Here is a 27656-nt window from a genome sequence, read left to right as displayed (position 1 = left end):
ATGTAATATTCCCTCCACAAAGCAATGCAATACACTAGATACTAAGCAAAAAACATTCAGTGAGTTAAACCTCTTGGATGATTAGCAATCTACTTGAAAAGCACTCCGCCTTAGTACTTTCAAAAGAATCAAACAACTCCTGACCATATAGGTTACACAAAGCGTGTAAGGAAATGCCCCATTTTGCATGGTCAGCCTAAAGTTTTGGAAAGATCATACCGGTTTTTAGATTCAAGAGTGCACTGAGGCCTGATAACCAGGCCTCAGTCAAAGTGTCATGACTCTTTAACATGTATGTTTGATTAGCCTACACCCAACTGACATAGGCTAACTTACTTCTAAGTCTCTAGTATATGGTACCAGAGAACCCAGGCCCTATATAGAATATAGTATCGCAACACCCAATGACGGGCCTCCAAAACTTAAAACGCTGTGCTCCTTCCGGGCGAATGGTAGCACGTTGTATACGGCAATCTTAGACGACAGACCATTTTTTTAAAGTTCACTACATGTTGAAACCTAGAGAAGTTTGGAAGATTGAGAATGAGGAGAACTAGCGGATCGATCGCAGCATTTTAAGTTTTGGAGACCCGGCATTGGGTGTTGCGATACTATGTTCTCGCCATTCTGTTCCTGTGTCTAAAACGCCCTACAGAAATAAAGAAAGAAAATGTGCGAGATTCAGGAATAGAGGCTTCAGAATTTTGAGTAATTGTCCCTTTAGGAATGATCTATGGGGTTTAATCCCCACAGATGATGATATTGGTGTTAATACCGAGCTGAGGATTGCTTTGCAAACCCGGTTTCTATTCTTAAAGACGTATATCGGCACCCATTAAGAAGGTGCTTATACCCATTGTTGGAGTGTGTGATTTTACCCTTCCCGGGTGGAGTGCTCCCCCCCCCCCCTGGCAGGTTCTGATGAAGGTGGCATTCTATCAGCTTGCAGCCACCAAAACGAGTCGACCACGGCCTCTATAACATCCTGCCCTTGTGCAGTTTTTGTCTTTGGTCATCCCAGTTACTTTGCCATTCTGTAATTGTGTTCCCCAGATATATTATGAATGTGAAGGTGTTTCTGGATAGGTGTGAGTTGAGTCTGATTGGGTTTTTGTGATGTTTCTTGTTGGCTCTTTCTGGGTTTTCATGATGGTTATTTGTAAAAATATTTATGGATTTGTATAAGTTATGAAAAAGTATTTTATAAAATTAAATGAAAATAAAAATTGTATATTTTTCAGGTATGCTGTTATTAATTTCTTGAGTGGGTTCACACATTAGCTTGGGCGCTCACAGTCTATTGCTGGGATTAATTCCTGTGTATAAATAACTTGGGTCATGAGGGAGATTTTACTCTAGGTTTACTTATTTTCCCCTCTTCTCCCTGACCTGGTTCTGTATTTTTAGAGGGGGGTCCCCTTCTTTTTTTGCATTGGTATACAGGAGTTACCTCCTTATCGGTGGCAACCTGTATCTGTTGCCGTGGTTTGAAAAAGTGTTCTTAATACAGCCTGGCCCACACTAGCTTGTTGTTTTGCTTGCACATCTACACAATAGTGTTTTGTGAAAGTGTGCGGTGTAGACCAAGTTGCTGCTTTGCAGATGTCATCTAGGGAAATGTTCCCTAAGAATGCCAAAGAAGCCCCTAGTCTGCGTGTGGAATGAGCTCTAGGGGGAATGGTTAATGTGCGTTTGGCTTTAAGATAGTGTAGGAAGGTAGATCCCTGACTATGGTTGCCCCCAACTTTTTGCCTGGTGTTTTGCTGGTTTTCTGACTTAGTTGACCTGAGGCCCTGCTATTCAGGACCTCAGGCCCACTGCTCTCTCTGTTAAAATGGATTCCATGTACCTTAGGTACATATCCAATTGGATACTGAGTCACCTTATCAGTCCCTGTACAGTGTACCTTAGGTACCCAGGGCATAGGTGTACCCAGGGCCTACCAGGGGCTGCAGCATGTATTATGCCACCCCAGGCTGGCCATCCAAATCTGACACAACTGGCTGCTTGACAGCTGGGGCAAGGTGGTGTAATCACCCTTTGCTTTAGATATAGTATACCTATATCTAACCCTAAAAAATGGACACACAGATCTCCTATCAGTCACTCCTATGGCAGGCCTTAACAATCCTGAAGGCAGAGTGCTTGGAATCGTGTGAGATGGTGCTCTGGCATGAGCTGAGCCTGTCTGCGGCTTTCGGGATCCATCCCTTAGCCGTTTCCATGATATCGCATACCATATACTCTTAAGTGCATTATAATCCTCGCGGTTAAATGCCAACTCTGGTATCGCTTTATCAAAACATGTCGAGTAAGGTGTCATACGACTTGGAATACTAACCCCTCGCCAATTCTGGCGACGGGGTTAGCATTCCACCCTTCTAGAGGGACACGACATGCATGTAGCCTGTAACCCCGGTTAAAGTCGAACAGAGCCTCAGCTCCACAAAATGGATGCTGCCACCGAGACACAAGTCTGCCCTCCTGCTGCTGGGAGTCCTCCCAGAGCAGGAGATAAGGACAAAGGGTTTCCTGCCAGGGGCGGTGCCAGCACCGTCCCAGACAGGGTTTTGTGTATTGTAGGTAGGCAGGGCTACAGAGGAAGGTGACTGCACGTGGCACCCCGGTGCTCACTGTGCATAGGCTGGCTTGAACCAGTTCCAGGGACACTCCAGACCCTGTGCTGGGGAAAAGCCCGCCAAGGAAGTGGGTGTAACCACCCCCCTCCTGGTCCCACCCATAGGGCAGGACTTAGTCGCGTGCCAGCCCCCTTTTCCCAGATAAAGGTAGTGACTGGCCCCCTTCCAAATCAGATCATCTTTGGAATCAAGATACCACTTTCTACGAAAGGACTTCACGATTTCTTCCTCAAGATTCTCCCTTGTGGCTAAGGAGTAGTCACCCTGCATCCGCAGGCACCATCTAAGAACACTGCGGTCTGCTGCACGTCCTTCCTCCGGAATCCGACTGCCCAGCTCGACGAGACCCGGCTTCCCTGGCACCTCTGACCTCTACCCACCTCTACAGCACAGCTGAGAACCGTGGGTGCGACGAGACCTCGAGGGACCGGCCATCGCCAAGACTGCACGACTTCTGCACAGCAAGCCCACCGAGTAATTTCCTGGTGAGTGCTTTGGGGTCCGAGAAGCCCCCACCCTGAGCAGCTCCAGCACCGAAGAGCAGCCCCCCAGCATCTCCACGATCGGCGTGGGGCCCTTCTGCTTTCTGCTGCTCACCGCGTTGTTTGGCTACTAGCCCGCTGGCTTGTGGCCTTCCGAACGACGCCCGACGACAACACTGCTGCTGGTCTGGTTGCTCCAGACTGGCCCTTGCTTCCCTCCATCGGAGAAGTACCCTGGACCCTCCTGGTCCGGCTAAGACGCCATTTTAGGTCCACCGCGTGGGCCTTGCATTTGCCAAGACTTGTTGCCCAATCCTGGGTCCAGCGACGTCGACAGCAAGAACCTTCGTGGGACAGCTCGCACCTCCATCCTGGTCGCCGACAACGCCTCCTGGTCCGAGAGACTGCAGAGCCCAGCAGCGCCCACTCACCTGACTGCGGTGACTTCGCCCGGTGCCATCCTGGTGCCCACTTAATCACTGGCTAGTGATTCAAGAACTTGGTCCCCTCTGCTTTCAGGTTTCCTTCTTCCTTGATCCAGGCTTGGATCCCTCGAACTTTCCTTCACTGGTCGCCTGCCAGCAACTTCCTTCTTCCAGGCTCCTGGTCCGGCAACGAGATCCCCGACGTCTTTTCAGACCTATGCAGCTGCAGCCCCTGGGCTAGGTAACTTCGGCACTTCGGTGTCCCAGCCTAGCCTCACTATCCAAGGGTCAGGATCCACTGTCGTTTTCTCCCTACCAGGTCGGGTTCGCCCGTGACCACTAACTTTGTGAATTCTAGCTTCCATAGACTTTGTCCCGCATCCCGCGTGAGAGTGCACACTCTGCACCCAAGTTCCCTAGGCCTCCTGCTAGTAATCTAAAGGTTCAGTAGTCTAGTCCTAGCGATTCCAAAGCCTATTAGTATCGTTACTTACCTGCTAGTAATTCGCATTCCACTTTTAGAGTATATGGTTTTTCGTGCCCCTCGGGCATTTGTGTAGAACGTGCTAACTTAAGTATTTTTATAAGAGTTTTGTTGTGTGCTTAGCACCCTGTCCTCATAAAGAGAACAGGGTTGTTGTGATTCTAATAAATACATTGTTTATTTTCATAACACTTGTGTGGTGTCCTTTCACTGGGTGTTCAAGGGGTAATGTGATGGTAAAACAGCTGGCTTAACACGCCCTCTAGAGTCTTAGCCTTAGACTGCTCGTATCCATGCTACTAGGATAGCTGGTCTATAAGGTTGACTTACAACCAATCATCAATAAGGGTTGTTTGGACTGATACATAGTGATCACTAGAATAGTGAGCACTGCATATCAGGCCAACTCCTCACAGATAGTATCTTTAAATGCATTCAACAATCCGCCTTGCAATTCCCGCTTTTGAACTGGGATTGCCCTTATGAGGTGGGGAGAAAGCCACAAAGTTGTTTAGTTTTTCTAAAGGATTTTGTCCTTTCAATGTAGTAAAGTATTGCTCTTTTAACGTCTAGCGTGTGAAGAGCCCATTCTGCCACAGAGTCTGGTTGAGGGAAAAAAACTGGGAGTTCAACAGACTGGTTAAGATGGAAGGCAAAGATGACTTTAGGTAAAACTTTTGGGTTAGGCCTAACACCACTGTTATGATAGATTCGTAAAAATGGTTCTTGTATGATTAATGCCTGGAGTTCAGTAACTCGTCTAAAAGATGTGATCGCGACTAGGAAGGCTACTTTCCAAGTGAGGAACTGTAGTTCGCATTTGTGCAGTGCTTCAAATCGGGGACCCACGAGTCTGGTAAGAACAATATTTAAATTCCATACTCGAGTGGGTGAGCTCTGGGTGGAATTCTTCTTTTAAGTCCTTCCATAAATGCTTTGATAGCGGGTACTCTAAACAAAGACAAGTGTTGTCTGTTTTGGAGATAAGCTGCTATTGCAGCGAGATGCAGTCTTATGGATGTATATGCTAGGTTACATTGTTGTAGGTGTAAGAGAACAATGTTTTGAATAGAAGCATCTAGTGGATTGATTTTGTTATTTGTATAGTAAATTACAAATCGTTTCCACTTTGCGGCGTAAGATGCTCTGGTAGTAAGACGTCTAGCCTCTTTATTGATGTTCATGCATCTTCAGGAGCCAGATCGCAAGGATGAGTTTGTTGGGATCTGGATGTTTTATCTTTCCATGGTGCTGAGTGAGAAGCTTGGGTGCGACGTAGCTTTTGATGAGGAAGTACTTATAGTTCCAAGAGGTTTGTGAAGGAATAGTTTCTTACCTGTAACTCCAGTTCTGTAGTAGGGGTATCTCTGTTATAGTCAATCTAGTGAATAGTCCCGCCCATGTGCGTGGACCCCGGAGCAATCAAAAATAATCTCTTATGCTGTCCTCAGTGCAGACCTGCATAGACACTTAAGAGAAAATTAAAGACAATAATGCAGCCTACCTAAAAGGCTACACTGTCCAGTACTTCAACTAGAAATGCAAAGGATATTCCACCAACATCACATTTAACACAGTCTGTAAAGTTTCACCCATAGAGAAACTTCCCCTTCACAAAATCCTTGGAATGATAGAGAGGAAGGGATGGACAGACAAGCCCCCATAGGCTGCCATTATATGTCTGGAAAAGGGATACCGTGCCTTTAAGGAACTCTCCAGAGACCCTCGGTATCCCATGATGCACAGCAAACTCCTTTTACTTTCAGTTCTTTTTGAAGGTGTATAAAGTAAGGCCTGTAGCATACATTACAGTACCATTTTCTCCACCAGGGGGGAGGGCGGGCACTTATGACTATAACAGAGATACCCCTACTACAGAACTGGAGTTACAGGTAAGAAACTACTCCTACTGTAGTAGGGGATCTCTGTGTATAGTCATAATCTAGTGAATAGAATGGCAAGCCCATCCCAACAATCTAACCTGCGGTGGAGAAAAAGACAACACCATTACTGTGCAAACAGATTTCTTAACGAAGACTGCCCAACCTGAGCATCTGCTCTGGCATCAGAGTCCAGACAGTAATGCTTAGCAAAGGTATGAACCGACTTCCACGTGGCAGCCCTGCAGGTCTCTGCAATGGGAACATTACGTAGCAAAGCCGTTGTAGCCGCTTTGCCCCTGGTGGAATGAGCCTTAGGCTTACCTCCTAAGGTCTTATTAGCCTTCTGGTAACATTACTGGATACAGGACACAATCCACCTAGAGATGGACTGTTTCGAGATAGCAAGACCAGTCCTGACCGACCCATAGTTGACAAACAGTTGGTCTGACCTACGAATGTCCTTGGACTTATCCAGATAGAATTTCAACACCCTTCTCACATCCAGGGAATGAAGAGATCTTTCCGCTGGAGTGGAAGGATTCTGGAAAAACGTAGGTAAAGTTATAGTCTGATTAACATGAAAATCAGAGATCACCTTAGGAAGGAACTTAGGGTGAGTACGCATCACAACCTTAGCAGCATGAAAAACAGTATAAGGTTCTTGACAACATAATGCCTGAATCTTACTCACCCTTCGGGCCGATGTCATGGCCACAAGGAAAGCCGCCTTTCACGATAAGTGCTGCAGTGAGGCCTTATAAATGGGTTCTAATGGATCCTTCATCAATCTGGACAGTACCACATTCAATTCCCAGGAAGGTGAAGGACTCCAAACAGGAGGAAACACTTTCTTCAATCCTTCCAAAAAATCCTTAATCACAGGGACCTGGAAGAAGGAAGTCTGTGAAGGACATTTCCTGTACGCAGTTAACGCTGCGTGGTGAACCTTAATAGACTGAAAATTAAGGCCAGACTGAGCCAAATGCAAGAGATATGGAAGGACCACATCTTCCTTGCAGGTCGCCGGATCATAGTTCTTGGACGTACACCAGATACAGAACCTCTTCCACTTGTAGGCATAAGACGTCCTAGTGGAAGGCCGCTTAGCCTCCTTGAGAATGTTCATGCAGTCCTCAGGCAGATTAAGGTGTCCATATTGCACTATTTCAGGAGCAATGCTGCCAAACTCAACGATGAGAGGTTGGGGTGCACCATCTGCCCCCCAAACTTCGTGAAAAGGTCCGGCCGACACAGCAGTCGCATGTGAGGCTGAAGAGACCGGTGGAGCAGATCCGTGAACCACCACTGTCGAGGCCACTCCGGAGCAATGAGGATCATCCGCGCTCTGGACCGGGACAGCTTGATGAGCACCGCCGGAATCAGGGGAATGGGTGGAAAAGCGTACAGAAAGCTGTTCGACCAGCTGATCCATAGCGCATTCCCCAGAGTCCCCGGTTGGCAATACCTGGAGGCGAAGTCTCTTCATTTTCTGTTTTCTGCGGTGGCGAACAGATCTACGTCTGGAGTGCCCCACCTCCCGAAGATGCCTTCTAGAACCTCGTAGTTCAGAACCCATTCGTGGTTTTCTTGCACGAGCCTGCTGAGGTCGTCCGCCTGAGCATTCTGCACACCTGGCAGATGAGTGGCCGTTATCGTCAGTCCTCTGGCTAGCAGCCAGTGCCAGATCGCCTGCGCTTCCAGTGACAGAGTGCGCGATCTTGAGCCTCCCTGCTTGTTGAGATAATACATTGTGGTCATATTGTCCGTCTGCACAAGCAAGGAGTTGGTCTGGAAGGAGGGATGAAAAGCCTTCAGGTCCAAGTGAACCGCTCTGAGTTCCAGGAAATGGATGTGGTACGTGGTATCCGCAGGGGACCACGTTCCCTGAATCTGTAGCTGGTCTGAATGCACTCCCCGAGGAGAGACGCATCCGTGGTGATAGTCTGACTCGGAATGTCCTTGTGGAATTGAACTCCCTTGAAGATGTTCTCGGCTGAACACCACCATTTCAGGGACTGTAGGGCGTGAAGGGACAGCCTGATCCTGTCGTCCCAGCTCCCTCGCCTCTGATCCCACTGGTCCTCCAGACATTGCTGCAGCGGTCTCATGTGGAGCCGTGCATGTGGCGTGAGGAAGATGCAAGAGGCCATCGACCCCAGTAGAGACGACACCGTCCTCACGGTCGGAGATGGAACAGCCATGAGAGCCTGAGCCTTCCGAAGGATCGATAAGCGTCGCTCCTCCGAAGGAGACACGCTTGCTGACAGGGTATTGATGGAGGCTCCCAAGTACTGTAGGCACTGGACAGGAGTCGGGACAGACTTGGACATGTTTATGTGCAAGCCCAGCTGGTTCAACAGAACGGCCGTCCTGTTGAAATGCAATTGCGCTTCCTGGAAGGTGGAGGCTTTGATCAACCAGTCGCCAGATACGGGTAGACAAAACACCTTGTTCTTTCTCAGGTGCTGTAGGAAGGTGGATATCTGACTATGGTTACCCCCAACTTTTTGCCTAGTGTTTTGCTGGTTTTTGACTTAGTTGGCCTGGGATCCTGCTATTCAGGACCCCAGGCTTCCTGCTCTCTCTGTTAAAATGTACTCCATGTACCCTAGGTACATATCTAATTGGATACTGAGTCACCTTATCAGTCCCTGTACAGTGTACCTTAGGTATCCAGGGCATAGGTGTACCCAGGGCCTACCAGGGGCTGAAGCATGTATTATGCCACCCCTGGCTGGCTATCAAAAACTGACACAACTGGCTGCAAGACAGCTGGGGCAAGGTGGTGTAATCACCCTTTGCTATAGATATAGTATACCTATATCTAAACCTAAAATGGGCACATATATTCCTATCAGTCACTCCTATGGCAGGCCTTATCAATCCTGAAGGCAGAGTGCTTGGAATTATGTGAGATGGTGCTCTGGCATGAGCTGAGCCCGTTTGCAGCTTGCAGAACCAAATCCTAATAGCTGTTCCATGATAACGCTATACCATATACTCATAAGTGCATTATAATCCTCGCGGTTAAATGCTAACTCTGGTATAACATTATCAAAACATGTCGAGTAAGGTGTCATACGAATTGGAATACTACCCCCTCGCCAATTCTGGCGACGGGGGTAGCATTCCACCCTTCTAGAGGGACACGACATGTATGTAACTGAGAACCCCGGTTAAAGTTAACTCGAGCCTTGGCATCACAAAATGGATGCTGCCACCACAGACACAAGTCTGACCTCCTGCTGCTGGGAGTCCTTCCAGCGAGGGAGGCTTTGAAAAAGGGTTTCCTGCCTTGGGAGGTGCTAGCAACACCCCAGACAGGATTTTGTGTATTGGATAGGATAGGCCTGAAAGGAATGAGACATGCCCGGGGCACACAGGGTGTCCTGTGCATACACCGGTTCAAACCAGTTGCTGGGGCATCCCTGCCCCAGCTCTGGCGGGAAACCGAACAAAGGATAGGGGGTGTAGCCACCCCCCTTCCTGGTCCCACCCAGGGGAGGGACCTAGTCAGTAGTGCAGCCCCCTTTAGCAGGATAAAGGTAGGAGCTGGTCCCATTCCAAAGGAGATTAATCCTGAACTACTCTACAAGAAGAAACTCTGGACTTCGACGTTCTGCTCCACAGAAGACTGAAGAAATCTCCCTTGTGGGCAAGGAGTGTCCACCCTGCACAAGCAGGCACCATCAAGCGTCCAGCAGATTCCTTTTGTCGTCTTCCCGCAAGGATCCAGACTTCAGAGCCCGACGAGACCCGGATTCCCAGACCTCTCCGACCTCAACTCACATCTACAGCAAAGCTGAGACCCGTGGGTGCGACGAGACACGTGGGACCGGCCATCTTGAAAGAAACTGCACTTCGCTTCCAGCACGACTCCCGAGGTAAACTCGACCAAGTGCTTTGGGGACTGAGAAGCCCCATCCCCGAGCAGCCCCTGCACCGAAGATCAGCCCTCCAGCATCCACGAGATCTGCGTGGGGCCCTTCTGCTTGGTTGCTGCTCGACGCGTTGTCTGGTCACTTGCCGGCTGGCTAGTGGCCTCCTAGACGACGAACTTTTAAATCTTTGCTGCTGGTCTGGTTGCTCCAGACTGGCCCTTGCTCCCTTCCAAAATAGGGGCTCCTCGGACTCTCCTAGTCTGCCCCAGGCGCTTTTCCTCCTCACCGCGTGGGTTGCCTTTGCCAAGGCCTGTTGACGCTGATTCCGGATCCAACACCGCCGACAGCGAGAGCCTGCGTGGGACAGCTTGTGCCTCCATCCTGGTCGAAGACACCTCCTGGTCCAGGTGGCTGCAGAGACAAGCGTCCACTCTTCACCTGATCGCGACGACAGCATCTGGTTCCTTCCTGGTTCCACACCGGTCACTGGCTAGTGAATTTGTACAGTGTCCCCTCTGCTTTCAGGTCCTCTTCTTCACCGATCCACCCTTGGATCGCACCGGACATCTTCCCCCTGGTCGCCTGCAGCATCTTTTCTTCCAGGCTCCATAGACTTCAACGCGAGAACCCGACACACTTTGGCACCTATGCACCCGCAGCCCGTGGGTGAGGTAACGAGAGCATTTCGGTGCTCAAGGGTAGTTTAACTGTCCTAGTGTCCAGATCCACAGTCGTTTTAGTCCTAACTAGTCAGGATTGTCCGTACTCACCTTTAACTTGATCTGTACTGTTCATAGACGTGGTTACGCATCTCGCGTGTGAGTTCACACTCTGCACACGCATCCTCCAGCCTCTGGACAGCTCCATTTCTTCTATCGATTTCCTTATACCATTTACTTAGTATATGGTTTGTCTTGCCGCTAGGGCACCATTGTAATTTTGTGCAACTCGTCGTATTTTTTTAAGAGATTGTCATGTGCTTAGCCCTCTGACCTCATAAAGAGTTCAGAGGTGTTTGTTATTAATAAATATATTGTTTATTTTCATAACAACCGGTGTGGTGTCCTTTCATCTGGTATTCAAGGGGTTATATGTGGTAAAACAGCTGGCTTCACATGCCAAAAGAGTTAAACCTAAGACTGCTTTGTCCATGCTACCATTAGGATAGCTGGTCTATAAGGTTGACTTACAACCAATCACCATAAGGGTTGCTTGGACTGATACAAGGTGATCACTAGAACTAGTGAACATCATATATCAGGCCAACTTCTCACAACCCGGAACTGCTGTGTGCGGCTCAGGTAGAAGAAGAGGAACATGGCGGCTGCCAGCTAAATGGCCGAATCTCAACTCGGGTGTTTTTGATGGCGGTCTGAGGCCGTGGATATGCCTCCCCCTGATGGTTTGAGTTCCCCGTGGGAGTATTTTTTCTCTCTTTTTTGTTTCCTCTGGTGTGGAGAGCGGGCGATGTGGGGAGCCCTCAGCGGTCATTGTGTGGGCAAGTTGTCAGCCGTGCCCTGGGAGCTCTGTGGCTGTAGGTAGGAGGAGGCAGCGTGGCTCCGGAGACATCGGGACGCCACCTGCTTCTGGTTCAGTGTTGCCGGGGGAAGAGGCAGCACTGGCTTCGGTCTGCAAGTTGGAATGACTCCCGGGTTGAGGCTGCTGCGGGAGAGCAAGCAGCGGCAGGGGAGTTGCAGGAGGACACAGGTAGCACTTCAGGGCAGTTAGTTTGTAGTATCTGCAAACCACTCACCGGTAAGTTCACCAGCTGGAGCTGGAGCTTCCTTTTTGATTAAAGATTTTGGCAGCGGGGGCTTTTCCTTAACCGGGTGGGGGGGAGCAAGTGACTCTCTCTGCTGCATGGAGGCGAGTGAAGGAGGAGATATAGAGACAGAATGGACTTTTTCTCTCCCCAAACTTGTCCGCTACACTCTTAGAGCCAGAGTCTCCCATTCCTCATAGTGCACAAGTTACTACTTGTGTAACGATATATCTGTAAGAGACATTAGTTAGTGATAGATTCCCTACCTTAGAATATCCCCAGGCATCAGACTGGATCCGGAATTTTTTGCGTAGCAGTACCCTTGCGCGTCGGTAGGCGTAGTCTGCGGCTCCGTGTGCATCGTCGGCGTCGTGGGCGCCGTGATGACGTCGGAGTACTTAGACGCCGCCTCCGCGTGCTGACGTCAGTTCTTAGACACAGCTTTTCCGCGCCAGAAGCGCTGAGCCATGTTAAAAACCAACACTGGTGCCATTGAAACTAGGGCCCTGAAAGGGGTTAACCCTAACCCTAGATATCGGTTCGCAGAACGGGGAGGATGGGTGGGTCGGTAAGGAATCTATCACTAACTAAGGTCTCTTACAGATATATCGTTACACAAGTAGTAACTTGTGCATCTGAAAGAGACACGTTAGTGTGAGAAGTTGGCCTGATGTGCAGTGTTCACTATTCTAGTGATCACTATATATCAGTCCAAACAACCCTTATTGATGATTGGTTGTAAGTCAACCTTATAGACCAGCTATCCTAGTAGCATGGATACGAGCAGTCTAAGGCTAAGACTCTAGAGGGCGTGTTAAGCCAGCTGTTTTACCATCACATTACCCCTTGAACACCCAGTGAAAGGACACCACACAAGTGTTATGAAAATAAACAATGTATTTATTAGAATCACAACAACCCTGTACTCTTTATGAGGACAGGGTGCTAAGCACACAACAAAACTCTTATGAAAATACTTAAGTTAGCACGTTATACACAAATGCCCGAGGGGCACGCAAAACCATATATTCTAAAAGTGGAATGCGAGATTACTAGCAGGTAAGTACAGTACTAATAGGCTTTGGAATCGCTAGGACTTGACTAGGGAATCGTTAGATTACTTCTAGGAGACCTAGGGGACTCGGGTGCAGAGTGTGCACTCTCACGCGGGATGCGGGACAAAGTCTATGGAAGCTAGAATTCACAAAGTTAGTGTTCACGGGCGAACCCGACCTGGTAGGGAGAAAACGACAGTGGATCCTGACCCTTGGATAGTGAGGCTATGCTGGGACACCGAAGTGCCGAAGTTACCTAGCCCAGGGGCTGCAGCTGCATAGGTCTGAAAAGACGTCGGGGATCTCGTTGCCGGACCAGGAGCCTGGAAGAAGGAAGTTGCTGGCAGGCGACCAGTGAAGGAAAGTTCGATGGATCCAAGCCTGGATCAAGGAAGAAGGAAACCTGAAAGCAGAGGGGACCAAGTTCTTGAATCACTAGCCAGTGATTAAGTGGGCACCAGGATGGCACCGGGCGAAGTCACCGCAGTCAGGTGAGTGGGCGCTGCTGGGCTCTGCAGTCTCTCGGACCAGGAGGCGTTGTCGGCGACCAGGATGGAGGTGCGAGCTGTCCCACGAAGGTTCTTGCTGTCGACGTCGCTGGACCCAGGATTGGGCAACAAGTCTTGGCAAATGCAAGGCCCACGCGGTGGACCTAAAATGGCGTCTTAGCCGGACCAGGAGGGTCCAGGGTACTTCTCCGATGGAGGGAAGCAAGGGCCAGTCTGGAGCAACCAGACCAGCAGCAGTGTTGTCGTCGGGCGTCGTTCGGAAGGCCACAAGCCAGCGGCCAATAGTAGCCAAACAACGCGGTGAGCAGCAGAAAGCAGAAGGGCCCCACGCCGATCGTGGAGATGCTGGGGGGCTGCTCTTCGGTGCTGGAGCTGCTCAGGGTGGGGGCTTCTCGGACCCCAAAGCACTCACCAGGAAATTACTCGGTGGGTTTGCTGTGCAGAAGTCGTGCAGTCTTGGCGATGGCCGGTCCCTCGAGGTCTCGTCGCACCCACGGTTCTCAGCTGTGCTGTAGAGGTGGGTAGAGGTCAGAGGTGCCAGGGAAGCTGGGTCTCGTCGAGCTGGGCAGTCGGATTCCGGAGGAAGGACGTGCAGCAGACCGCAGTGTTCTTGGATGGTGCCTGCGGATGCAGGGTGACTACTCCTTAGCCACAAGGGAGAATCTTGAGGAGGAAATCGTGAAGTCCTTTCGTGGAAAGTGGTATCTTGATTCCAAAGATGATCTGATTTGGAAGGGGGCCAGTCTCTACCTTTATCTTGGAAAAGGGGGCTGGCACGCGACTAAGTCCTGCCCTAGGGGTGGGACCAGGAGGGGGGTGGTTACACCCACTTCCTTGACGGGCTTTTCCCCAGCACAGGGTCTGGAGTGTCCCTGGAACTGGTTTAAGCCAGCCTATGCACAGTGAGCACCGGGGTGCCACGTGCAGTCACCTTCCTCTGAAGCCCTGCCTACCTACAATACACAAAACCCTGTCTGGGTCGGTGCTGGCACCGCCCCTGGCAGGAAACCCTTTGTCCTTATCTCCTGCCCTGGGAGGACTCCCAGCAGCAGGAGGGCAGACTTGTGTCTCGGTGGCAGCATCCATTTTGTGGAGCTGAGGCTCTGTTTGACTTTAACCGGGTTTAGGGGTTACATGCATGTCGTGTCCCTCTAGAAGGGTGGAATGCTAACCCCGTCGCCAGAATTGGCGAGGGGTTAGTATTCCAATTCGTATGACACCTTACTCGACATGTTTTGATAAAGCGATACCAGAGTTGGCATTTAACCGCGAGGATTATAATGCACTTAAGAGTATATGGTATGCGATATCATGGAAACGGCTAAGGGATAGATCCCGAAAGCCACAGACAGGCTCAGCTCATGCCAGAGCACCATCTCACACGATTCCAAGCACTCTGCCTTCAGGATTGTTAAGGCCTGCCATAGGAGTGACTGATAGGAGATCTGTGTGTCCATTTTAGGCTTAGATATAGGTATACTATATCTAAAGCAAAGGGTGAGTACACCACCTTGCCCCAGCTGTCGTGCAGCCAGTTGTGTCAGTTTTAGTTAGTCAATCCAGGGGTGGCATAATACATGCTTCAGCCCCTGGGAGACTTCTGGGTGCACCTCAGCCCTGGGTACAGGGACTTGGAGAGGGCCCAGTGCCAATTCAGTACCTGAGTACAATTTGGATAGAGAGAACAGCTAGGCTGTGGGTCTGATTAGCAGGCCCACAGCCAGGGAAAGTCGTAAACCAGTGCAGCAAAAAGCAAAAATCTGGGTGATCATAGGATTGCAGACCCTACTCTCCTACAGTTAGTGATTGATTCCTTACCTTAGAATAGATACCCCAGCAATACCAACCCCGGTGGTGGGTCTGCGAACCAATAATCACACCAGAAATGTAGTGTAGTTCCTATTATCCCAATAGGCTCTGCGCATTGGAATAATACCTTCAATAGTATAGGCCTAGACCAGACGTTAACTAGGTCTTCTACTGTCGATATTAGACTTAAAGTTTTGGGTTTGCCAGCTAGCTCAGAGTTCACTAGAAACTTTCTCGAACAGGCAAGGAGGAGTTGAACCTCCCTGGATAGACAAGAAGGGATTTAGTTTCTGACAACCATAGAACATGACAACTTTGCTCTCCCCTAATCAAGAGTGTATCTCTAGAGTCGTGTGAAAACAAAAGACAACTTATTTTACTCAGTCAGTACGTGCATTCTTAGTCTCACCAGATTGTAGAGAAAAGGAAGAGACGGGCGTGTTCAATAAAAGATGGTATTTATTGATCAGTCTCTTTTCTCGTACAAGAGAAATGGATCGATATTATCGCAATACTTATGGTTAAGTAAAGTGCATACAATAAAAGCAGAAGTATAAAATAATACTGTAAGAACATTTATATGGTTTCTAAGCCATAAGGTGGTTTAAAATGGATAAAATAGATACATACATATATACATTTGACTAATCGTACTCAACTGGTGCTTCTAACTACGCCTACCCCAGTGTACCTGACCTAAGCCTAATACGTGGGCGGGAATAGAAAGTAGCAGTTTAAGTTAAGTTTGTTTTGCCAAGTGACTGACTTAAGAATTCTCTGCAAGGGGTTATTCAGTTCTGTACCTGGAATCTAGGATGGTTGAGGGATGGTATCTCTCGTCTTTGGTCTCGATATCCCAGGCTGACTGCAAGGGCTGCCCGGAAGCACCGGAGCTGGATTTCTCGGCAGGAGAAAGGCAGCGTGTGCTTCTCAGCGCGTCAGGAAGGCGGGGCTGCGCCAGCGGGGTCTGCTCTGCGCTGGGCTTCGGCAAGTCTGGCTGCTCCGATCTCGTCACCACTGCGTGTGTTTGCTTAAGGCAATACCGGTAATATTTATACCTGTAAGGTGCCGAGATTGACGTAAGGATGGACATAGATACGTCAATAAGGATGTCATACGAACTGGTCGTTAGCACATTCTTTTGCTGAAGTTCTCGGTGAAATCAAAACAATGGCCGCAGGGTTTTTCCCAGGTTGTCATAGGTTTGATTTGTTTTGAGAACTCCGTATGCCTTATCAGGGGCTGGAGGAATATTGCTTGTCTAATTAGATGGCAAGCGTTATGACCTAATCAGATAACACGTTCCTGTGCCGTGGTGTGGCTTAATCAGATAACGGTTTCTGCATCATGGGATGGCTGCTAGTTAACTTGTTAACCAGAACAGGGTCAGGAATAGGGGGATCGATACAGAACCTATAGGAATACATCACAGAAAGTCCTGGAGGACAGAACGGCCAAAGAAGCCATCCCTCCGGACTTGACTGTCCAGGCAGTAGTGTCTTGCAAACGTGTGCAGCGATCCCCACGTAGCTGCCTGGCAAATGTCCTGCAAGGGCACTCCCCGGCCCAAGGCAGTTGTTGCCGTGGCTCAGGTGGAATGAGCCCGCAATCCAACAGGGGGCTCCTTTCTAGCGAAGGAGTAACATGCCTGGATACACAAGATGATCCACCGAGAGATGGTCCGCTTGTGCACTGCTTTCCCCTTCTTAGCGCCCACGTAACCAACAAAGAGTTGGTCATCCACCCGGAACTGGCGTGTGTGATCCAAGTAGAAGGAGAGCGCACATTTTGGGTCCAGACGGTGGAGCCGCTCTTCCTCTTTAGAGGGGTGCGGTGGTGGAAAGAAGGTTGGCAAGGTGATAGACTGCCCGATGTGAAAGGCCGTGACAACCTTGGGCAGGAAAGATGGCTTAGTACGCAACACAACCTTGTCCGGATGGACAGAAAGAAAAGGAGGAGTACACGAAAGGAAAGGAGGAGTACAAGAAAGGGCCTGGAGCTCACTCACTCTCATGGCAGAGGTGATGGCAACCAGGAAAGCAGTCTTCAATGTAAGAAGGCGGAGAGGACAGTTGTGAAGTGGATCAAATGGAGCGCACATAAGGAAATGTAAGAACAAGGTTCAAGTCCCACTGAGGCATCACAAACGGAACAGGAGGAAACGTGTGTGTGTAATGCCCTTTAGAAAACGATTTACAATAGGGGACTTGAACAAAGAAGGTTCATCAGGCAGCCTCAAAGGCTGGAAGGGCAGAAAGGTAGCCCTTGATAGTGCCCAGAGCAGAGCCCTGCTGGGCAAGAGAAAGAAGGAAGAGAAGAACCTCAGAGAGCGGGGCAGCAAGAGGATCCACAGCCTTTGCTGTGCACCATGCCACAAATCTGTTCCACCTGCAGGCGTATTTAGGCTTTGTGGAGGGACGCCTGGCTGCCAGAATGACGTTACAGACAAGTCAAATGGCCTCAACTGTCGCCGCTCAATCTCCAAGCATGGAGGTGGAGACTGGACAGGTTCGGGTGGAGGACCGTCCCCTGCTGCTGCGACAGAAGGTCCTCCTGAAGAGGCAGACGAACCGGGAGATCGACTGACATACTGAGTAGCTCTGGATACCAGTACCTTCGTGCCCAGTCCGGAGCCACAAGGATGACTTGGGCCCGGTCGCGCTTGATCTTCTCCAGCACTCTGGGCAGAAGTGGTATAGGTGTTAAGGCGTACAACAGACCGCAACTCCACTCGCGATGAAAAGCATCTCCGAGCGAGTGCCGCCTTGGAAATTCCAACGAGCAGAACTGATGACATTGCGCGTTCTCTTCGGTGGCGAATAGATCTAACCAAGGCTCTCCCTGTGAGAAGTTGGCCTGATATATAATGTTCACTATTCTAGTGAGCACTTTGTATCAGTCCAAACAACCCTTATTGATGATTGGTTGTAAGTCAACCTTATAGACCAGCTATCCTAGTAGCATGGACAAGAGCAGTCTAAGGCTAAACTCTAGAGGGCGTGTTAAGCCAGCTGTTATACCATCACATATATCCCTTGAACACCAAGTGAAAGGACACCACACAAGTTGTTATGAAAATAAAAGGAGATTTATTTATAACACAACAACCCTGGACTCTTTATGAGGACAGGGTGCTAAGCACAATACAAAGCTCTTAAAGAAATACTGAAAGTCGCACAATTTACACAAATGCCCGAGGGGCACGGAAAGCCATATACTACAAAAGTGGAATGCGAAATTACTAGCAGGCAAGTACTACTCTCAGAGGCTTTAGAACCGCTGGGCCTACAATGCTGAACCCTTAGATTAGAAGCAGGGGGCCTGGGGACGTCGTGTGCAGAGTGGGAACTCTCACGCGTAATGCGGGACAAAGTCTATGGATGCTAGTAAATGCAAAGTTAGTGTTCTCGGGCGAACCCGACTAGGTAGGTCAAAAACGAAAGTGGATCTAGACACTTAGAGAGTGGATCTACGCTGGAGCACCGTGGTACTCGGTTTACCTAGCCCAAGGGCTGCGGCTGCATAGGGTTCAAGTGTTGTCGGGAATCCTCGTTGACGAACCAGGAGCCTGAAGTGGAAGTTGCTGGCAGGCGACCAGTGAAGATGTTCCGGGCTGATCCAAGGACTGGATCAGTGAAGAAGGATACCTGTAAGCAGAGGGGACCAAGTTCTGAATCACTAGCCAGTGATTAGGTGGGCACCAGGATGGCACCGGACGAGGTCACTCAGCCAGGTGAAGAGGTGACACTGGATTCTGCTGCTGCACGGACCAGGGCGAGGATGTCGACCAAGCTGGAGGTCTGTGAGCTGTCCCACGTCGGATGTCTGCTGCTGGCGATGCTGTATCCGGTGAAGGAGGCAACAAGCCTTGGCTAAGGCAAGGCCACGTGGCGACACAAAATGGCGTCTGGAGTGGACCAGGAGGGTCCGAGGAAGTTCCCCTTCAAGAGGAGACAAGGGCCTGTCTAGAGGAGCTAGACCAGCGGTAAAACAACGTAGGACGTCGTCTGGAGGGTCACTAGCCAACGGGCAAGTGACCGGACAACGTGGCAAGCAGCGCAGAAGCAAAAGGGCCCCACGCAGATCTGGAGGAGGCTGGGGGGCTGGACTTCGGTGCTCGTGCTGCTTGGGGTTGGGGCTTCTCTTACCCCAGTGCACCCACTCGAGGGTCCCTCGGCGGTCGTGCTGGGTCAGTGTCGTGCTGGTTCTGATGGTCGCCGGGTCCTCTGGTCTCGTCGCACCCACGGTTCTCAACTGTGCTGTAGAGGTAGGTAGAGGTCAGAGAGGGCAGGGAGTCCGGGTCTCGTCGTGCTGGTCGGTCTGATTCCGGAGGAAGGACGTGCAGCAAACCGCAAGATACTTAGTTGGTGCCTGCTGATGCAGGGTGACTACTCCTTAGTCACAAGGGAGAAATCTTGAGAAGAAGTCGAGAGTTCCTTTCGTGGAAAGTAGTTTCAGGATTCAAAGATGATCTAATCTGGAAGGGTCCCCGCTCCCACCTTTATTCTAAAGAAAGGGGCTGGCACGCGACTAGGTCCTGCCCATGGGTGGGACCAGGAGGGGGGTGGTTACACCCCTCTCCTTTGTCCGGTCTCTCCCCAGCTCAGGGGCTGGTGTGCCCCCAGAACTGGTTTGAGCCGGCCTATGCACAGTGAGCACCTGGGTGCCACTTGCAGTCACCTTCCTCTAAAGCCCTGCCTACCTGGGATACACAAAACCCTGTCTGGGATGGTGCTAGCACCGCCCCTGACAGGAAACCCTTTGTCCAAGCTCTCCTCGCTGGAAGGACTCCCAGCAGCAGGAGGTCAGACTTGTGTCTCGGTGGCAGCATCCATTTTGTGGAGCTGAGGCTATGTTCAACTTTAACCGGGGTTCACAGTTACATACATGTCGCGCCCCTCTAGAAGGGTGGAATGCTAACCCCGTCGCCAGCATTGGCGAGGGGTTAGTATTCCAATTCGTATGACACCTTACTCGACATGTTTTGATAAGGCTATACCAAAGTTAGCATATGACCGCGAGGTACATAATGCACTTAAGAGTATATGGTATAGCGTTATCATGGAACAGCTATTAGGACTTGGTTCCGCAAGCTGCAAACGGGCTCAGCTCATGCCAGAGCACCATTTCACATTATTCCAAGCACTCTGCCTTCAGGATTGATAAGGCCTGCCATAGGAGTGACTGATAGGAATATATGTGTCCATTTTAGGGTTAGATATAGGAATACTATATCTACAGCAAAGGGTGTGTACACCACCTTGCCCCAGCTGTCAGGCAGCCAGTTGTGTCTGTTTTAGGTAGTCGACCCAGGGGTGGCATAATACATGCTGCAGCCCCTGGGAGACCTCTGGGTGCACCTCTGCCCTGGTTACAGGGACTCAAGAGAGGGCCCAGTGCCAATTCAGTACCTGGGTACAATTTGGAATAGAGAGAACAGCTAGGCTGTGGGTCTGATTAGCAGGCCCACAGCCAGGGAAAGTCGTAAACCAGTGAAGCAAAAAGCAAAAATCTGGGGTGATTATAGGATTGCAGACCCTACTCTCCTACACTCCCCATCGCTGAAAGAGGCCTTGCGCCACGCCCGAGTTCAGACGCCATTCGTGATCCATCATGCACCGACGGCTTAGCTCGTCCGCCCTGGCGTTCAGAGAACCTGCCAGGTGTTGAGCCATCAGGGTCACGCCCTGGCGTCCCAGCCACTGCCAGAGGTGCAGAGCCTCCTGGCAAAGGGTCCACGACCCCACCCCGCCGTGTTTGTTGCAGTACCACATGGCAGTGGTGTTGTCCGTGAACACGTGCACTACAATCCCCCGGACAGAGGGGAGGAATGCTTTCAGTGCTAGACGAATCGCCCGCAACTCCAAAAGGTTGATGTGGAGCTGGGCCTCCGCCGGAGACCAGAGGCCTCTGATCTCCGCATCTCCCATGTGGCCTCCCCAGCCCTGGAGGGACGCATCCGTCGCAACTACGTGCTCCGGTTGGGGAAGGGAGAGGGATCTGCCGCTGACTTAATCGCGGTCCGTGAGCTACCACTGCAGCTGTCTCGCAGTGCCCTCCGAGATGAGGACGTGGTCAGATAGGTTGCCCTGATGCTGGGCCCACTGAAACTTCAGGTCCCACTGCAGTGCCCGCATCCGCCACCTGGCATGATGCACCAGTAAGATGCAGGAGGCCATCAGCCCCAGAAGCCGCAGCGTCAACCTGACCAAGACCCGGGATAACGGCTGAAAGATGGGAATCAGAGCATGACTATCCCGGACCCGCTGTTCGGGTGGAGAAACCCGAAACCGCGCCAAGTCGAGAACCGCTCCGATGAAGAGGAGCTTCTGAGAGGGGCAGAGGTGTGACTTTGGCACATTGATGGAGAACCCCAGCGGGTGCAGGAGATCTGCCGTAGTCTGGAGGTGGCTGACGACTGTCTGGGGCGAGCCCGCCTTCAACAACCAGTCGTCGAGGTAGGGGAAGACTGAAACCCCTAACCTGCGCAGATGAGCTGCGACCACCGCCATCACCTTTGTGAACACCCGTGGGGTGCTGGTAAGGCCGAAGGGGAGCACGGTATACTGAAAGTGCTCGTGGCCAACCGTGAACCGCAGGTAGCGTCGGTGGGCCGGCAGGACGGGGATGTGGAAATAAGCGTCCTGCAAGTCCAACGCTACCATCCAGTCTCCTGGGTCCAGGGCAGCTAGAACCTGAGCCAGTGTAAGCATTTTGAACTTCTCCTTCCGGAGGAAGCCGTTGACATTCCTGAGGTCCAAGATAGGGCGTAGGCCCCCTTTGCCCTTCTTGGGTACCAGAAAGTAGTGGGAGTAGAAACCACACCCTACTTCTGGCCCAGGAACGCGCTCGATGGCCCCCTTGGCCAAGAGGGCCGTAACTTCCTCCTGCAAAAGTCGCAAATGATCCCCCGAGACACGGTGGTTTTGCGGTGGCATGGCTGGAGGGGTCGCCTCAAAGGGGAGGGAGTAGCCCCTTCGGACGATCTGCAGCACCCACCTGTCCGATGTGACAGTGCGCCAGTGGAGGAGGTGATGGCGAACCCTGCCCCCCACTGGCGTCACATGGGCCGGAAAGCATGGACTAGGAGGACTTTGAGGCGGACGCTGCGGGGGAAGGTGTGGACTGACCCCGCCGTTGTCCCCGACCGCCGGGACGGCGGTTCCCACAGCCGCCACTGCGTTGGGTATTACCTTGCGGAGCGTGGCTGGCAGCACGTGTGGGAGCACCCCTTCCGTGGCCCTGAAAGGAGTGAAAGGCAGCCGATTGCTGGCGCGGGGCCGAGAGGCCCAAGGACTTGGCCGTAGCCCTGGAGTCCTTAAAGCGCTCAAGCGCATGGTCTGCTTAGTCGCCAAAGAGGCGACGGCGATCAAACGGCATGTCCATCAGTGTGTTTTGGACATCGGCCGAAAAGTTGGCGGACCTCAACCAGGCGTGGCGTCTGACCGCCACCGTCGTTGCCATCGCTCTACCTAGTGAGTCGGTGGTATCCAGTCCACACCGAATAGATTATTTGGCTGCATCCCGGCCCTCCACAAGGGCTCGGCCGAGTTTGGCCTGTACCTCCAACGGACACTCTGGCAGCACAGCCGCAACCGTCTCCCACAGAGAGTGGGTGTAGCGGCCCAAGAGGCATGCGGTGTTGGAAGACCGCAGTCCCAGACTAAGGGACGAGAAGATCTTTTTGCCGTACTGCTCGTACCTCTTGGATTCCCTGTCCGGCGGGGCCGACGGGAATGCGGTCTGGGAATTGGAGGCCTGGATGACCAGGGTCTCGGAGGTGGGGTGGGGTGGGTGGACAGAAAACATGGGTCGCCCGGGGCTGGGCGGTGGCGTCTGGCCACGTTCCTATCTACGGGCGAACCCGTAGCGGGCTTGGACCAAGTGCCCAGAAGAACGTCAGTCAAGGCCTCATTAAAGGGCAGCAGAGGCTCGGCCGAGCTTGACTGCGGTTTAAGGACCTCAGTGAGGAGATTAGTCCTCACGGCCGCGACGGGGAGCTCAAGGCCCAAGGCCTTGGCAGCCCTCATCAGCACCACACTATAAGTTGCCCCCTCCTCCGAAGCCACGGTAGGAGGGGAGACAAAACCAGTGTCTGGAGAGGTGTCCAGGCCACTGGCCTCCCCAAGGTCTCCTGTCCAGTCCTCTTGAGACTGACACTCTCTGGTCAGAGGGTCCTCAGACCCCTCCCAGTCCTCTTCATCACCCATCTCCTGAAACTCAGGGTTCTCAACCAATGGGGCCTGTTCATAAAAGTGAAATTCACCAAACGACGTCTGGAGCGGCGCCCATCAGGGCCGTCCAAACGGCTGAACAGGAACGAAGGTAGGACCAGGGCCGGCGCCGCCCGAGGACGGCGCCGGAGGCGACACCTGAGGGTCTGACGCCGGGGAGGTCGTTAGATCCACCGGCGACGAACCAGATCCCGAAGGAGGACAGGCGTCGTCCTGCGGCGCCGGGCCCTCGGCGCCGGCGTCGTCGGAACAACTGGACCCCTCGGCGCCGGGCCCGAAGGCGCCAGCGGCTTCGGGATAATGGGGGCCTGCGGCACCGGGCCCTAAGGAGTCGGCGGCGTCGGGGCCGGAGCACCCGACGGCGTCGGGGCCGGAGCCGCCGAACCGCTAGGGCCCCCAGACGGGTCCGCTGGGCCCGAAGGCGCCGCGGAGCCCGTCGGAGGAGGGAGTTTCCTCATGGCCATGAGGAAGCGCTCGATCTCCTCCGGCGACGCGTTCAGCCCAGGGACTGGAGGGTATGGACCTGCACGCGGCGCCCGCGACTCCGACGGAGCCGCATCGGCGGTGTCACCCGAACCCCCGGCCGCATCGCACGAGTTCGAGGCGCCTACGGGACCGCTCCCGCCTGGCTTTCGAAGAGAGGGCCCGGCAGTCGGAGCAGGCCTTGTCGTCGTGGTCGACGCACAAACACGATAGACACACGCGGTGAGGATCCGTGACCGACATCAGGCGGTCGCAATCGTCACAGTGCTTGAAGCCGGGCATCCCTATTGGCACCGTTTCGGAGTCGAGAGACTTCGAATAGCAATCAAAAAGGATCAAAAAAGTTAGTCAAAAGTTGACTAGGGTTACTGCTTTTTCCAGATCTGCGCTGTTTTCTGGCGCGGAAAAAAGAAGAACTGACGTCAGCACGCGGAGGCAGCGTCTAAGTACTCCGACGACGTCATCACGGCGCCCAGGACGCCGACGACGGACGCGGAGCCGCAGACGACGCCTACCGACGCGCAAGGGTACTGCTACGCAAAATTTTCCGGATCCAGTCTGACGCCTGGGGATATTCTAAGGTAAAGAATCTAATACTAACGTGTCTCTTTCAGATATTCATATCTATAGCATAGATCGCCGCCTAGTGTTGGGTCCAGATGATTGCACATTGTTGTCCTGTGTAGGAAGGTAGATCCCTGACTATGGTTGCCCCCAACTTTTTGCCTGGTGTTTTGCTGGTTTTCTGACTTAGTTGACCTGGGGCCCTGCTATTCAGGACCCCAGGCCTACTGCTCTCTCTGTAAAATGGATTCCATGTACCTTAGGTACATATCTAAATTGGATACTGAGTCACCTTACCAGTCCCTGTACAGTGTACCTTAGGTACCCAGGGCATAGGTATACCCAGGGCCTACCAGGGGCTGCAGCATGTATTATGCCACCCCTGGCTGGCCATCCAAATCTGACAACTGGCTGCTTGACAGCTGGGGCAAGGTGGTGTAATCACCCTTTGCTTTAGATATAGTATACCTATATCTAACCCTAAAAATGGACACACAGATCTCCTATCAGTCACTCCTATGGCAGGCCTTAACAATCCTGAAGGCAGAGTGCTTGGAATCGTGTGAGATGGTGCTCTGGCATGAGCTGAGCCTGTCTGCGGCTTTCGGGATCCATCCCTTAGCCGTTTCCATGATATCGCATACCATATACTCTTAAGTGCATTATAATCCTCGCGGTTATATGCCAACTCTGGTATCGCTTTATCAAAACATGTCGAGTAAGGTGTCATACGAATTGGAATACTAACCCCTCGCCAATTCTGGCGACGGGGTTAGCATTCCACCCTTCTAGAGGGACACGACATGTATGTAACCCCTAACCCCGGTTAAAGTCAGACAGAGCCTTAGCATCCACAAAATGGATGCTGCCACCGAGACACAAGTCTGCCCTCCTGCTGCTGGGAGTCCTCCCAGAGCAGGAGATAAGGACAAAGGGTTTCCTGCCAGGGGCGGTGCCAGCACCGTCCCAGACAGGGTTTTGTGTATTGTAGGTAGGCAGGGCTTTAGAGGAAGGTGACTGCACGTGGCACCCCGGTGCTCACTGTGCATAGGCTGGCTGGAACCAGTTCCAGGGTCACTCCAGACCCTGTGCTGGGGAAAAGCCCGCCAAGGAAGTGGGTGTAACCACCCCCCTCCTAGTCCCACCCATAGGGCAGGACTTAGTCGCGTGCCAGCCCCCTTTTACAGGATAAAGGTAGGAACTGGCCCCCTTCCAAATCAGATCATCTTTGAATCCTGAAACTACTTTCCACGAAAGGAACTCAAGACTTCCTCCTAAGATTTCTCCCTTGTGACTAAGGAGTAGTCACCCTGCATCCGCAGGCACCATCTTAAGAACACTGCGGTCTGCTGCAAGTCTCTCCTCCGGATCAAGACTGCCCAGCTCGACGAGAACCGGCTTCCCTGGCACCTCTGACCTCTACCTGCATCATCAGTCACGCTGAGATTCGTGGGTGTGACGAGACCTCGAGGGACCGGCCATCTTCAAGACTGCACGACTTCTTTCCAGCAAGCCCGCCGAGTAATTTCCTGGTGAGTGCTTTGGGGTCCGAGAAGCCCCGACCCTGAGCAGCTCCAGCACCGAAGTGCAGCCTCCCAGCATCTCCACGATCTGCGTGGGGCCCTTCTGCTTTTTGCTGCTCACCGCGTTGTTTGGCTACTAGCCCGCTGGCTTGTGGCCTTCTGAACGACGCCCGACGACATTTCTGCTGCTGGTCTGGTTGCTCCAGGCTGGCCCTTGCTCCCTTCCAAAAGAGGAGCACCCCGGACCCTCCTGGTCCACTCAAGACGCCATTTTTGAGTCCACCGCGTGGGCTTGAATTAGCCAAGGCTTGTTGCCCAATCCGGGGTAACTTCGACGCCGACAGCTTCATCCATCGTGGGACAGCTCGCCTCTCCATCCTGGTCGCCGACAACGCCTCCTGGTCCGTGAGATCTGCAGAGCCAGCGTCGCCCACTCACCTGACTGCGGTGACTTCGCCCGGTGCCATCCTGGTGCCCACTTAATCACTGGCTAGTGATTCAAGAACTTGGTCCCCTCTGCTTTCAGGTTTTCTTCTTCCTTGATCCAGGCTTGGATCCATCGAACTTTTCTTCACTGGTCGCCTGCCAGCAACTTCCTTCTTCCAGGCTCCTGGTCCGGCAACGAGATCCCCGACGTCTTTCCAGACCTATGCAGCTGCAGCCCCTGGGCTAGGTAACTTCGGCACTTCGGTGTCCCAGCATAGCCTCACTATCCTAGGGTCAGGATCCACTGTCGTTTTCTTCCCACCAGGTCGGGTTCGCCCGTGAACACTAACTTTGCCTTTACTAGCCTCCATAGACTTTGTCCCGCATCCCGCGTGAGAGTGCACACTCTGCACCCGAGTCCCCTAGGTCTCCTAGAAGTAATCTAACGATTCCCTAGTCAAGTCCTAGCGATTCCAAAGCCTATTAGTACTGTACTTACCTGCTAGTAATTTCGCATTCCACTTTTTAAGTATATGGTTTTTCGTGCCCCTCGGGCATTTGTGTATAACGTGCTAACTTAAGTATTTTCGTAAGAGTTTTTGTTGTGTGCCTAGCACCCTGTCCTCATAAAGAGTACAGGGTTGTTGTGATTCTAATAAATACACTGTTTATTTTCATAACACTTGTGTGGTGTCCTTTCACTGGGTGTTCAAGGGGTAATGTGATGGTAAAACAGCTGGCTTAACACGCCCTCTAGAGTCTTAGCCTTAGACTGCTCGTATCCATGCTACTAGGATAGCTGGTCTATAAGGTTGACTTACAACCAATCATCAATAAGGGTTGTTTGGACTGATATATAGTGATCACTAGAATAGTGAGCACTGCACTTCAGGCCAACTTCTCACATTGGTGGCAGCGGTGGGATTTGAGCTTGCTGTTGTTTTACCACACATGCCCTAAGAATATCTTGTGAAAGATCACATAAGTACTAAAGGTACATATAACTTAGCTTAGAATACTCTGAGTTCTACTGAACCAGCTGTTGTAGCTCCTAGGGCTTAGCACACCCTAAACTACAACTCTAGCAAGGGATCAGTAGGCAAACATATAGTGTAGGTAAGTGCACCACTTACACCTCACTAGAAAAGCATGTCTACCCAGGGAGATTCTACTGAGACTCCCCTGGTCAGTGTTGACCCTCCACAGGTCACTTCAAGATATGCAGCTCTCAGTTTCCAGGAGATGAGACAAATCTGTGTCTCCAGAAAACTGAAGCAGGGGTCTAACCCCACCATTTCCTTTCTGATAGGTCTCTTAGAGACATATGATGCCAGAAAGCTTTCTCAGTTACATGAGAACATGCCAGCCTTAGAGGGAACCTCTGGTGATCCAGACCTCCCCAACACTGCTACAGCAGTTGAGGAGGAGGATCAAGAGGAACTCTCTGGGGATGAGGTAGACAAAGGTCTTGAGGTAGTCAGAAGGCTAACCAGGGCC

At 51.8% G+C, this 27656-nt stretch overlaps 1 protein-coding gene across 4 annotated transcripts in view; it reads right to left on the bottom strand.

The window, feature by feature from the left end:
- The window catches only part of HDLBP (high density lipoprotein binding protein), a 1657332-nt gene that overhangs the window by 72195 nt on the left and 1557481 nt on the right, over nucleotides 1-27656 (bottom strand). The window lies entirely within an intron of this gene.

Source organism: Lissotriton helveticus, chromosome 11 (assembly GCF_964261635.1).
Source record: "Lissotriton helveticus chromosome 11, aLisHel1.1, whole genome shotgun sequence".
Taxonomy (NCBI): Eukaryota; Metazoa; Chordata; class Amphibia; order Caudata; family Salamandridae; genus Lissotriton; species Lissotriton helveticus.
This window is presented reverse-complemented; position numbering and strand designations above follow the sequence as displayed.